The sequence below is a fragment of the Stenella coeruleoalba genome, assembly GCF_951394435.1.
Source record: "Stenella coeruleoalba genome assembly, chromosome: 1".
In the NCBI taxonomy this organism is placed as follows: Eukaryota; Metazoa; Chordata; class Mammalia; order Artiodactyla; family Delphinidae; genus Stenella; species Stenella coeruleoalba.
The window spans coordinates 114,597,906-114,611,148 of record NC_137169.1 but is presented as its reverse complement, the minus strand read 5'-3'; the positions used below and the strand labels follow the sequence as shown (position 1 = coordinate 114,611,148).

The window sequence follows — 13,243 nt, the reverse complement described above, 5'->3', positions numbered from 1 at the left end:
TTGTTCAAGTCTTCTGTTTCCATGTTGATCTTATGCCTAGTTGTTTTATCCATTATTGAAGATGGAGTATTAAGGTCTCCAACTATTATTATTGAATAGTCTATTTCTTCCTTCAGTCTGTCAGTTTTTGCTCCATATATTCTGGAACTTTGTTGTTAGCAACACGTACAATTTATAATTATTATGCTTTCCTGATGGATTTAACTTTTATCACTATATAGTGTTCTTCTTTTCTCTTGTAACAATTTTGGTCTTACAGTCAATTTAGTCTGATATTAATGTATCCATTCCATTTTTTTATTACTGTTTGCATGGCATATCTTATTTCATCTTTTTACTTTTAATGTAATTTGTCTTTGAATGTCTTTGAATCTATAGTCTATCTCTTGTGAACACCATATAGTGGGATCATATCTTTTTAATTCACTCTGCCAATCTCTCCATCTTGATTGTATTATTTAAATTATTTCTGTTTAACGTTGCTGATCAGGTAGGACCTACATCTCCCATTTTACTATTGGTTTTCTTTCTTTCTTTTCTTTTTTAAGTATTTGAGTTTTTTATCTGAAATTCAATTTTAAAAAAAGCATTCTTTATTTATTTTGGCTGCACTGAGTCTTTGTTGTGGTGCATGGGCTCCTCATTGTGGTGCATGGGCTTCTCTAGTTGTGGCGTGCAGGCTTTTCTAGTTGCGGTATGCAGGCTCTAGAGCACGCAGGCTCAGTAGTTGTGGCATGTGGGCTTAGTTGCAGTATGTGGGATCTTAGTTCCCTGACCAGGGATTGAACCCTGGGCCCCCTGCATTGGAAACACAGAGTCTTAACCAGTGGACCACCAGGGAAGTCCCTTACTATTGGTTTTCTTTCTGTCATTCTTTCTTTTTTCCTTTTGTCAACCTATTACTGCCTTCTTTCTGTTAAGTAGATATTTTCTTTTGTAACATTTTAATGCCCTTGATTTTTCTTCTCTAGATTTTTTTGAGTTACTTTCTTAGTGGTTGCCCTGAGGAAGATCACAATTAAATTTTACTTAAAAAAAATTCTAGCTCTTATTAATACCAACTTAATTTGCAAAGCATACAAGGACTTTGCTCCAATATAGTTTCATTCCCTCACCTCTCTTGTGCTATTATTGTTATATATATGTGTAATATCTTTATACAATTTTATACAAGTCCATCAACATAATTTTGTTTTGATTGCTTTATGGTTGTATTTTAAGTCAGATAGGAGAAGAGTGCAAACAAAATAGATCTATATTGTGTTTTATACTTACCTATATTTATACATTTTTGTCTTTTTCCTGGCTTTAGTTGGAATGCTCAAATGTTTTGTCATGATATATGCTGTTTGGTGCAGACTTCTGATAGATGCTCATAGGTAAAGGAAATTTCTTTTTAGTCTTAGTTTGGTAAGAATGTTTATGATTAACTAAATGTTGGATTTATATCTAAGGTTTTATGTTTTTCATTTTTTGAGATAGTCATATGAATTTTATCCTTTAACTTTTATTATTCTGATAGATTCTTTTAATGTTGAATCTTCTTAATATTCTTAGTCTAAACTCAACTTGGACATGCTGGGGTTTTTTTAAACTATGGATTTCTTTTGTTAAAATTTTATTTAGAATATTTGCTCCTATCTGTAGGTGACATTGTTGTTTAATTTTGTATTTTGACTGCCTATTTCTGGTTTGATATAAGGTTTTTGAAGCTGGTGTTCCCATGATTTGAGTTGGGGAGATTGCCTTCTTATAAGACCTGAAAGAATGTGCATATTTTCCTCTTAAATGTCTGGTCTCATGTCTTTCTCTTGAATAGGGGTAGAAAGTGTATTTTGATTAAATTTTAATTTTTCTTGATTATTGGTCTATTCATTTTTCTAATTATTCTCAGGCCACTATTAATTTATATTTTTATTAAAACTGTGTATTTAATCTACATTTTTAAATGTATTGATCTAAAGATTTTCCTGCTATTATCTTACAGTTTTAACAATTTTACTTGTATCCCTAGTTATGTAAATGTCCTTATTTTACTTGTGGTTTTATTTAAATAGTGCTTTTCTCATTTGCTCCTGATCGTATGTACCAAAACTTTTTATTTTCAAGACCTAATTTTTATTTTTATTGTTTTTTATTAAGGTATAGTTGATTTACAATATTATATTAGTATCAAGTGTTCAATGTAGTAATTCAATATGTGAGTCACTATATTGATTTATCTTCAGTATTCATATATTGTCCCCTTATTTCACTCCTATTTGTCTTTTTGTTCTGCTATTCAAGACATTTCATAAAATTTCTCTTGTCACTCTCATACTTAATTTTTTATTTCAGCTAATGTATTTTTAATTTGTAAAATATCTTTCTGCTTCTGAGAACGTGCCTTTTATGTAACACTGCTTTTATTTCTCTGATAAAGGATTTTGTTGTATCCTTCTGAAAATGTTAAATAAGTATTTTTTGAAAGATTTTAATCTATTCCCTGCACTGTATCTGATTCTTCCATATTCTTTTGTTATCTGTGTATTAGGTTGATGTCTCTTTTCATGTTAGTGGTTTTCCTCAAATGCTTGGTGATCCTTTCAGTGCATTATAACTATGATTGACATACTAACAAGCTGTTCAGAAACTCTGTGTACATGTGTGTGGTGAGGTGGGATATATTGGATGGTGGGCTTTATTTACTAGGGTGATAATGCTGGGTAATGTGATAAAGCTGGCTTTATTAGGGTAAGCTTACTTTTTCAACATAGGACATTGAGCTGTCCATATCTAAGTCTTTGTTCTTGACATGCTGAATTTCTCAGGGAGAAATCCTTCAGTTTCTTGGTGGGGAGCTATAAGCTTTCCATTGAGCAAGAGAAGTGAGTTTAATTTTCTTATAGTAAATTACTTTATAAAAATATTATAGCTTTTTAGCTCAACACTTCTAGTATCTAGTTGCTTCCTCCTGTATTTATGGGTTTTTTTCCCCTAGTTTTTGTATGGCTAGACTCTGTGTCACTGCCATGCCTCTTTCTCCATGCCTTTTCCAGACAAGAGCAATACTACCACCAACACTGTTCTGTTACTGCCTACCTGGGAGCAATAGCTGATGGGGAGGGCTCCTCTTCTGGGCTAATACCTCCTATTGCTTTCTCCTGGCATTTATCATTATTCTTACTTTCCAGCATCGCTGGTATGAAGCAACTCTTGTGTTGCTCCCAAGTTTTGTGACTGGACTTTCGTTTTTATTCCCATATACTTCTAAGATACCTTATTAATCTGATTACATTTGTTGGGAGTCTATATCATGCCTCATAGTTGCTCAACATGACTCATATTTTCTAGTCCACTAAATATTCCATTTTTTAAAGCAGTGGCTATATAATCCTAATTTTAAAATCTTTTCTTTCCCTTCTTGGGTTTGGTGCAGGGGTGGGGTTGGGGAGTGTGGAGAGGAGAAATGTTGTATGTACTTATTGGGCCATAGTGAACATCAAAAATCAAACGTTCCACTTTCTTCTTTATCATTTTCGGATACTTTTTTCAAAGAATTAGTATTGCTTTTGTAATCAGGAAAGTGCCAATTCACATACTGCTATTTTAGAATAAAAGGAGACAAAAGAAAAAATAGGGAACCTCCTTCTCAGATACTTACCTACCATTTCAGCCAGCTTGGCGTGTCACTCATGCATGCAACACTGCATATGGCATCCATAGCTCCCCATGTTTTCCCTAAGTTTAGTGGATCACACCAGGAATACCTCAAAGTTCTGCTTTGCTTTCGGTATTTGGTCAAAATCTGCTGTTGGGTTGCTAATTTGGTTTTCAGTTTCTGCAAAGTTGATGGCTCAAAATCTTGTATGCCATTTTTTTGGCATCTCAATTTGTAGGTAAACAATGATCATTTAATAGTATGAGTTATTGTCTCTAATCAGTCTAACAACATCAGTATTCTGAATAAAGCAAGTCATTTTGATTTTTTTAAATGTTCAAATATGCATTTTCAAATGGAGTTAATCATTTTATCTGTGACTTAGACTGTGACTTAGACTGAAATAGCTTTATATGCTTTTCATGATAAAATTCTATCAAGCAATTGAAGTATACATTTCATTTATTATTACAAGAGTAAAATGCAAGAATAATTGATGATATTGTGAAAGTTGTTAATTTTCTGGACAAATTTAAGAGTTTTAAATAGGAAAATAATATTTCATATAAATATTAAAATAGTTTGTTGCTTATTAGTTTTAGAAAGAACACTATATCCTTATAAAGCCAATAGATATTTATAAAATTTAAATTGTACAAAGCAGAATAATGGAAATTAGATATCAGAATTCTAATCTTTGTAAAATCATCTGATGTTTTGTATTTATAATATTAAATAAAACAACTTTTCAGCACTGTGTTTTTAGCTTCTTAATTCCATTTAAGCCATGAATCTTATCATATTTTATACATGAGTTACAGCACAATTTCAGTTTTGCCACCCAAATCATGTATGACAGTATCCAGTATAAATTATTTTTAATCTGTATCTAATAAAGAATATGAAGAAAAGAAAGTGTTAGAAAAAAATGAGATATTACCTTCAAGTTATTCTGATTTTCTACCAATCTCAGTTCCTCACTTGAAAAATGAGCATCTATCTGGTATACCAAATGTGTTTTAGTGACTGCTAGAACAATCTAGCAGCTACAGTGAAGACTAAATGTCCTTCCTCTGAAATGTCAAATGTTTAAATATGATTACCAAATGTTTAATAATAAAATTCCAATGTTATTAAATTTTGAAATAAGATTTTAATTTTATTTCAGTATCCCAGAGACAATCTGATGATATTGGGCTGAGGCATTGACTTCCGTTGAATATTTTAACTCTCAGTTATTGAGTATTTGGTCAAAATATGTCTTAGATGCACCTCTCTTCACTAATATTACTTAAATAAAATGAAATAGAACAGAATTGACTAGAATGAAAAACATCTAAATGCATTGCATATAGTAAGGGTAAGTACTGTTTTGTCAATGTTTTGCTTGTTTGTATATGTATGTGTATGTGTATATATACACAGACATACAGATAATGTATGCATGCATACTGGGTTATGTTACAGTATGCATTGCTTATTGAGGGCCATGGACCATGGTAAAGAGTTTGAAATCTACTAAACTAGAAGGAGGGAAAGTGTTTGATGTAGAGCAGGACAAGCATTAACTGCTGAAGTTGCTAACAAAAGATAGTAATGCAAAGTTTGGAAGTGTTGTTTTTTTGTTGTTGTTGTTTTTTATAAGCAACTACAAATACATGACCAGATTTAAGGATGGATACAACAGCAATTAGAACTTAAGTACAAGTGGGAGGGAGGAAGGAGTCAAAAATTAGTGAAATAATATAAAATAACCAGGAAAAATTGGAGAGGTAAGAATACAGGGATCATGTTAGCTAATAATAATAGGGATAATGATACATTATATTTCTTAACACCTCCTGTGGTTATCACAACAATTTATGCTCTGTTAATTCTACTATATTTGATTCTTACAATAGCTTAATGAAAAAGGCAGAGCCAGCATTGGTAACCCCATATCGTAGATAAGGAAAGATTCCATTACTTCCTTAGGAATACACAGTTGGGAAGGAATAAAGGTGTGTCTTAAATTCAAGTCTTCTTATGATTTTGTGTTCTTCCCAACAGAAGAGGCCAGTTGAGAAATGAAGGGTGGAACCAATATGTCTGGGGAAACTAAGCAAAACAATCACTTTCTGTGCTCATGAGATCACTGAAGCTCTGTATCAGGCTAAATGACTGGGATGTGTCTGGAGGATTAATCATCCAGAAGCGGAATTCCCCTCATCATTCTCCAGGGTGTCTAAAGAAAGAGACTCGACCTTGCACCAGGAACAGAAATAAAAGTGATAGCAGGCAGACAAAAACGGAGAATCAGAAATCTCTGTGGCAGTACCCTCCTCAGATGGATGAGGTTGAACCCTCTGGGTTTCGTTGATATAATTAGAAGTTTACAGAGATTATAGCGCTTTTCTTACTCTAATAAAAATAAAGAATATTTGCCCCTGTTTTGTCATTTACAAAGGATTTTCACACCTCTTATCTCGTGTTTGTCGTGAGAAACTGACGTTTTATAAATGAGGAAACAGCGGCTTAGAGAAGTTAGCTAATCATTCAAGTATATGTGGTGAATAAGAAGCAGAGCCAGGACTCAAAATGCAGTCTTTTTCTTACAGTGCTTATGTTATATCCACTTTACTCTGCTGGCTTCCAAAAACTGCTACCTAACATTTTCAGTAGCTAACTTTGCCAATATAGATTATTATTAATAAAGTTGAATGAACAGGGCAGCATTTTTGAGGCTACAGTCTAAAATTTAAAAAGTCTTTTTATTTACTGAGTAAAAGTGACCATTGGCAAACCTGGGGTACCTTTATTTTGGGGTTCTGTTGGATTCCACCACAAATTTTAAAAAATACTCAAATTTATGAAAGACTGAACCATAATGGGCTATTTATGAAATTACAATATTTGGACATAACCCTAACTTTTGAAATTAACATGAAGGAGAACACAGCCTGTGAAAAACAGGTCACTTGGTACAAGTAAGACATTAAACTGTCCACTTAGTGAAGTCTTCATCTGGTTACAACATCACTCACTGCCCATTTCAGACTTTGAGCCATAAAGACATCATGGGAAATGCTCACTATAGTAATATAATGCATGTATGAGTTTAGAGGTAGGAGAGTGAGGGAGTGATTTCTTCTTCATTAGAAAGTTCATAAAAGAGAGATGCTTTAGTTTGGTTTTTTAAAAGGAGAACACCCTGGTTGAGTGGGCAGTGAGGGTGGCAGTAAGGGATTTCCATTAAGTAACAATAAGCTGTAGAAAAGCATGAGAATGTGAAATGGGAAATGGGAAGCCACAAGTCACCAGGTGTTCTGTGTGGGACTGGATAACAGGCTGGGGGAGGGGTGCTGGAAGTGGAGGTGACTAGTGAAAGATGGCATATTAATTCATGTCCTAGGGGGTTTGAAATGATAGTGTTGATGGTTTGAGTCTTTTTCTTTTGTTGAGTCACTAAGTTACCATATGGCTATTTCCTTACCCATCCAAATCTTCCCAATCCTCTCACCTGGCTAATCCTTGTTATAGATTCTCTCTTGTATTCCCATCACTAGACACTTCTTTTCATTCTCCAAGCATCTCCAAAGGCAATATTAATTTTTTTTTTAACTGGGAGAACCATTCACATATATTATCACCAATAACCTTTGTACATTCTCATAATATAAATGCCAATATGATTACTTGGTGCTACCTCTTTCTTTAATTAAATTGCCAAGGAATTTTAATCACTCTCCAAAAATGTTTCTATTACATGGTCCTGAAAACTTAAGTTCCAGGTTGGCCATATGGGAGAATGCAGACTTATGTGGAAAAGATCCAGACTTCAAGGACTGATGAATTGTGTAGATGCTTATTATCTCTGATAGCCATTTATTTATTTATTTATTTTTAATAAACTTATTTATTTACTTTATTTTGGGCTGCACTGGGTCTTCGTTGCTGCACGCAGGCTTTTCTCTGGTCGCGGCAAGCAGGGGCTACTCTTTGTTGAGGTGCGCAGGCTTCTCATCGCGGTGGCTTCTCTTGCTGCGGAGCATGGGCTCTAGGCGCGTGGGCTTCAGTAGTTGTGGCACACGGGCTTAGTTGCTCCGCAGCATTTGGGATCTTCCCAGACCAGAACTCGAACTCATGTCCCCTGCATTGGCAGGTGGATTCTTAACCACTGCGCCACCAGGGAAGCCCCGATAGCTATTTATTTATGAGGTCTAAGATGCAAGGAACTTGAATTGTCCATAAAAGAATGACTTCAATTGGGTGTTAAGCCTTTGTAACTTTAAATGGATAAAAGGGAATCCCATGTCCGAAAAGAATGTTATAGAATATATTTAAAAGTTTAGTCCTGCATTGGAGTAGCCTCCCCTCATTAATTCGTTCTACTATCTTGATCTTATTCTGTCCTAGCTGTGCAGACAACCCATCTACTTCCCCAAATCAAGTTCTTTCTCCTATATTTATTGCTCCATACCATCTATGCTCTCTTGTCAGATGCAGGCTTGCTTGTGCTTTGGAGAACCTTCTCCCTATCTCCAGGGGCTGGGTTTGTAGTCCTTTTTTCTCTTCTACCCAACCACTGATTAGTAGGCTGCAGAATTTTCACTGTAGGTGCTGTGGGCACTGCTTTACTTTTTCTTCTCTGTAGAATCTTCTAAGACCTTCTGTGAAGCAGGCCCATCTTCTCAGGAAAGCTTCCTGCCAGTGGCCCAGAGCAGAGCATCCTTGACCTCTTTGTTCCTCAGAGCATACACCACAGGGTTCAGTAGAGGGGTGATGATGGTGTAGGTCACTGAGATCAGCTGACCCTGATCCTTGGTGTTCTCTGACTTGGGCTTGGGGTAGACAATGGAGGCACAGCCATAGTGGACCATGACCACAGTGAGGTGGGAAACACATGTGGCAAAGGCCTTCTTCTGTCCCTTAGCAGAGGCAATTTTAAGGGTGGTGGAGATGATGAGGATGTAGGAAATGAAAACCAATCCCATGGGAACCAGGATCACCAGGATACTGATGATTAAAGTCAGGATCTCATTGACAGTCATGTCAGTGCAGGAGAGCTTCATCACAGGTCAGATGTCACAGATGAAGTGGGCCAACTTTGTAGCACAGAAAGATAACCTGAATGCAGATGTAACCTGTGTCATGGCTACAACCAGCCCAATGCTGCAGGCCTCCCACACCAGCTGGATGCACACCCTCTTGTTCACGATGATAGAGTACCTCAAGGGGTTGCAAATGGCCACATAGCAGTCGTGCCCCATTGCTGAGAGCAGGAAGCAGTTGTTGATGGCCAAAATGATGAAGAACATCTGAGTGGCACAACCTGCCAAAGAAATGGGCTGACTCAGGCCTGTGAGGTTACAGAGCATCTTGGGTATAATGATGAGTGTGTACATGGTCTCTGAAGCTGACAGCATGCTGAGGAAGAAGTACATGGGGGGTGTGGAGGTGATGATCAAGGCTAATGATGGTCATAATGATGATACTGCCTGCCAAGGTTAACATGTACAGTGCAAAGAACATAATAAAGAGAGTGAGCTGGTGCTCATGGAAGCTGGAGAAACCCTGGAAAGTAAACTCACTCACCAAAGTGTGATTCTCTTTCTTCATTAAATAATATATGGCAGCTAAGAAAGTAAAAAATTATATAAGGAACCTAGATGGTTGATTTCTGTCAATAGCAGGCTGGGCAGATTCTTTTGGTTCATCTGCTTCAGGTCTCTGCTTATTTATATTCATACCCATGCTCATTTCTTTTGGGAATAAGCAGTGGAGCAATGTTCTTTGCTCACTAAGGAAAAAATACATGGTTTTTAGAGTCAGGCGGTATAAACTCATATTTTAGTTCTATCATGGGCTAAGTTACCTTGGGCAAGGAATTTACATCTCTAAGAGCAGTTTCCTCACGTTTATATGGATGCAATTGTGATAACATCATAGATTTGTTGGTAGAAACATTTTTAAACTGTTAAGTATCAACTTATATTAGAATTCAAACAATTATTGAATCCATTCAAGTTCAGTGGTGTAATGTCGTGCAAAGCTCCAGGCTCTGTAGCTACCTACTAATTCCCAAGCTTCTAGGATTTAAGGTAGAGCTCTTGTCACTATGGTTTACACACTGCGTTCTCATTTCAGTCTTTCAACTCTGATGGTACTACTCCTCTCAACTTCTGTGCTACAGTCCTCTTCCCTAGACACTACTCATTTTTCAAAGCTACACAAAGCCCATAACCTCTGTAAAATCCTTTCCTATTCTCTCTCTCTCACCCTGCTCCCTCCCTCCCCCCAGCCCCAAACACGTGTCCTTGCATGGAGGTAGCATACAACTGTATACTAGCTCTTTTGTGTTGAAAGCACCATAGTGTATTTGTGATTACAAAATATGTTCACATACATTATTTAACTTCATCACCATCCAATGGAACAGGGAGGGCGAGGATTATTGTTTCTCTTCAGAAGCAGAGACTGAGGATCAGCTCCGTTTAGGTAACTGCCCGTGGACACACAGGTGTCAAAGGATGAAAATCAAGACTTGAACTCATGTCTTCTGATCCTGTGTCCATTGTTCCTCCCATTACACAAAACTGCATCATAGAACTGTCCCCATCATGGCTATATTATATAGTCTTTGCGAGTAAGGACCAAGTATTTCAACTCTTTATAACCCTATGACAACTGCAATGTAGGGCACAATGTCTGCTGATGGACTCGTTGCAGGTAACTGGTCCATCAAACAAATTGCCTGTTAGAAAGCAGAGTGCTGGGGCACCACAGCGAGCTCTTCTTCAAAGAAGAGGAGTTTTCAATGTTTTTTAACCTCTGTCTCCTTTCCCTCTGTCTATGCCTGTGACAGCAACAAACAATTAAAGAACTGGGCTGAATTTTAACATTGGAATTATAACTCTAGAAGAAAGCTAACACTATGAACATCTAATTGGAAAATATACTGGTAGTGTAACTTTTCTAGTAGCTTTTACCCTATTACTAAACAAACATATAATTATGTAACAGGTTAGCTATAAAAATAAATTTAATAATAGAATACATGGAGTTGCCTAAAAAGTGCATTTTGCTGGAAGTAAAGCAAATTAGCCACATTGAAAAATGACTCACTATTGGGTAAATTTCAAAGGCAAACTTCTTTAGTGCTTTTAAGATTAATCTATTTTTCAGAACTATAACATTTTAAATAAAGGAAATCTACAAAACAGTATTTATAAGGGATTACTGCACAGTTACACTTCAACCCCTCCGAGCATGATATGAAAAGAAATGGTATGAGGTTGAAAGAAAACTTTTATGTTAGACGTCAGGGACCATTTCTTAACAGGGAAAGTTGTTTGGCTTGATGTGTGTACCATGGTAAGTAACTGTAAATGTATCCTATGAGGCTTTATAAATAATGTCTCTGTGGATTATGATTTGTGTGAAGACAAGAATATAGACAAGGAAACATAGCTGCTAAGTAGCAGAGCCACATTCTTTATTACCATATTAGTCAAGATAGTCTTTAATTCTGGAAGTCATTATTCCTTAGGATTAGCAGAGGATCTTTGAAAGTGGTAAATTAAGGCTAAAGAAGAACAAAGATTCATATACACCTGGACCCTTTCCAGCTTAATATAATTTGACCCTTTAACAACAATAAAACCCATACGTGTATTTTATTCCGTATGTGGCTACCTCTGTAAATGACTGAAGTCTTTTCCCAAATCTCACTTACTTTTCTTCCTGCAAATCTGTGGCTCAACAGAAAAATGGAGGTAGAGATCAGAAACCTGGCCCATTGGTCACAAGTATTCACAAATCAAGGTCATGAAACAAAGGCACCTGAACGTGATCCTTCTGCCTGCTTTAGGGCCAGTCTAGGGCTGGAGGTAAAAGGAAAGTTACAGGGGGCTCCTCAGATACTAGATATTCTCTCCAGCTGGGGGAGGAGCTTTTGACACCCAAGAAAGGCTCTCTGGGGATCATCTCTCAAGTTTTCTGGGTGACATTCCCTGAGCACCCTCGAGAGTCACCCTGGGGCTAGAAGCAAGCAGACGGCCGGTGCCCAGGGACCTTGTTACATAGAGGGCACATTTACCAGATTATATGGGTTTGTGCTTTGGGACTCTCATGGCACTTTGCACTGCAAGTAGAAACAGCAGTGGCTTATTTGTCAGGTTTTGTTTTTTAAATAAATATTCTATTTTTATATAGTTGGGCCTTGGAAAACCATGGTTACAAAGCCCAAGTGAGCTCTAGCTAAGAGCCTCTGTCTTGGATTCCAGGAAACTATGCAGCTCTCCCTGTAGTCAAGAACCCTGCTCAATATCTTTTTTTCTTTCTTCTTCGTCTTCTTTTCTAGAACTAAAACAGTCAATCTGGCTATTGTTTCTGTCCTATTGTGGGATTCAGAAATGGTAGACCAAAAGCTCAATAGACAGTAGAGACCTCTGCAGAAGGCCAGGAGACCACTGTCTGTGTCTAAAGAAACCTGAGCCAGGATTTCATACCCCAGGCCTGTCCAGGAAAATAGTTAAATGCACAGGGCTTCACAAGCCCAGTCTGGGGTTACCTCCACACTGGTTTCCCAGTCCCAAGTCCAGGCATTTTTTCTCCCCCTAGGAGCATCTTATTCTCACTATTTTCCTCTTTTATATTGGTAAAAGACAAACTGAGGCATATTAAAAATTTTAAGCTTTTTTTTTTTTTTAACAAAAATCAATGCAAATTGGGCAGTGCCAAACCAGAAGTTGTTAGGGGTGTCCCAGGGCCAGGAACTCAGGGAGAGACTTCTATAAAGAAAAAGGAGAGGCAAAGTAAGGAGAGTAATGACTGGCTGTAGCTTAAAGCCTGGTTGGCTTTTTGTGATTGGTTGTCCTGAGGCTTTGATTTTATAACCTGGAGGCATTTCCAGCCTTAGATTTTAGTTTGTTTACATAGGCTGCCATGGCATTGGAGGCCCCTCAGTTTGATGGCCTCCTTGTTTAGTTAATTTAACAACATGTACCTTATCTATCTCATGGCCAGATCCTGACAATTCTCTAAGTTAATTTTTCCACACATGGCAAAAAAATGAAGTGCCTGCATTCATACCTTGATAAACTTAAAAAATGCCCCTTGTACTTGGTTTGTTTTTTGGTTAAGTGGCGGGGGGGGGGTTGGTTTTTTTGTTTTTTGGGGTTTTTTTTGGTATTCCTGCTTCTCCTTCTCTATTGAATTTGTGGTAGCTTTTAAATTTAGAAAACTATAGAAATAAAGGTTTATAGCAAACATGAAGAAGTTTATAATATTTGCTCTTATCCATATCAGTTTCAGAGACATAAGAGGAAATGCTAGCCAAATCAGGGTTTCTTAGAAAACTCAAAACTTTTCATTAATGAAGTTAACGTCTCAACTTCTTTTCCTGGCTATTTGCAGCTGAGTAGTATCTTCATAGCCATTATAGCCTTCAGTGTTTTGTGGTCAAAGTATGATTGGATAGTCTTCCATTTTGGGACCACCCCTGTGATTAAACTTTTTTTTTTTCTCTGCTCTAGTGAGAGAAGAGCCAATTTGTCACTCTAGATATCATTGTAAACACAAATCAGCATTGAGGCATGAAGAGGCTCCCTGCCCCCAGTAGGA

General features: G+C 36.8%; 1 pseudogene across 1 annotated transcript; it reads right to left on the bottom strand.

Annotated features, from left to right (window-relative positions):
• Window positions 1-8,310: 8,310 nt before the first annotated feature.
• Window positions 8,311-9,238, bottom strand: LOC307198157 (olfactory receptor 10J1-like; annotated as a pseudogene). The gene has a single exon. The product of its transcript is annotated as an olfactory receptor 10J1-like (transcript).
• Window positions 9,239-13,243: the final 4,005 nt, after the last annotated feature.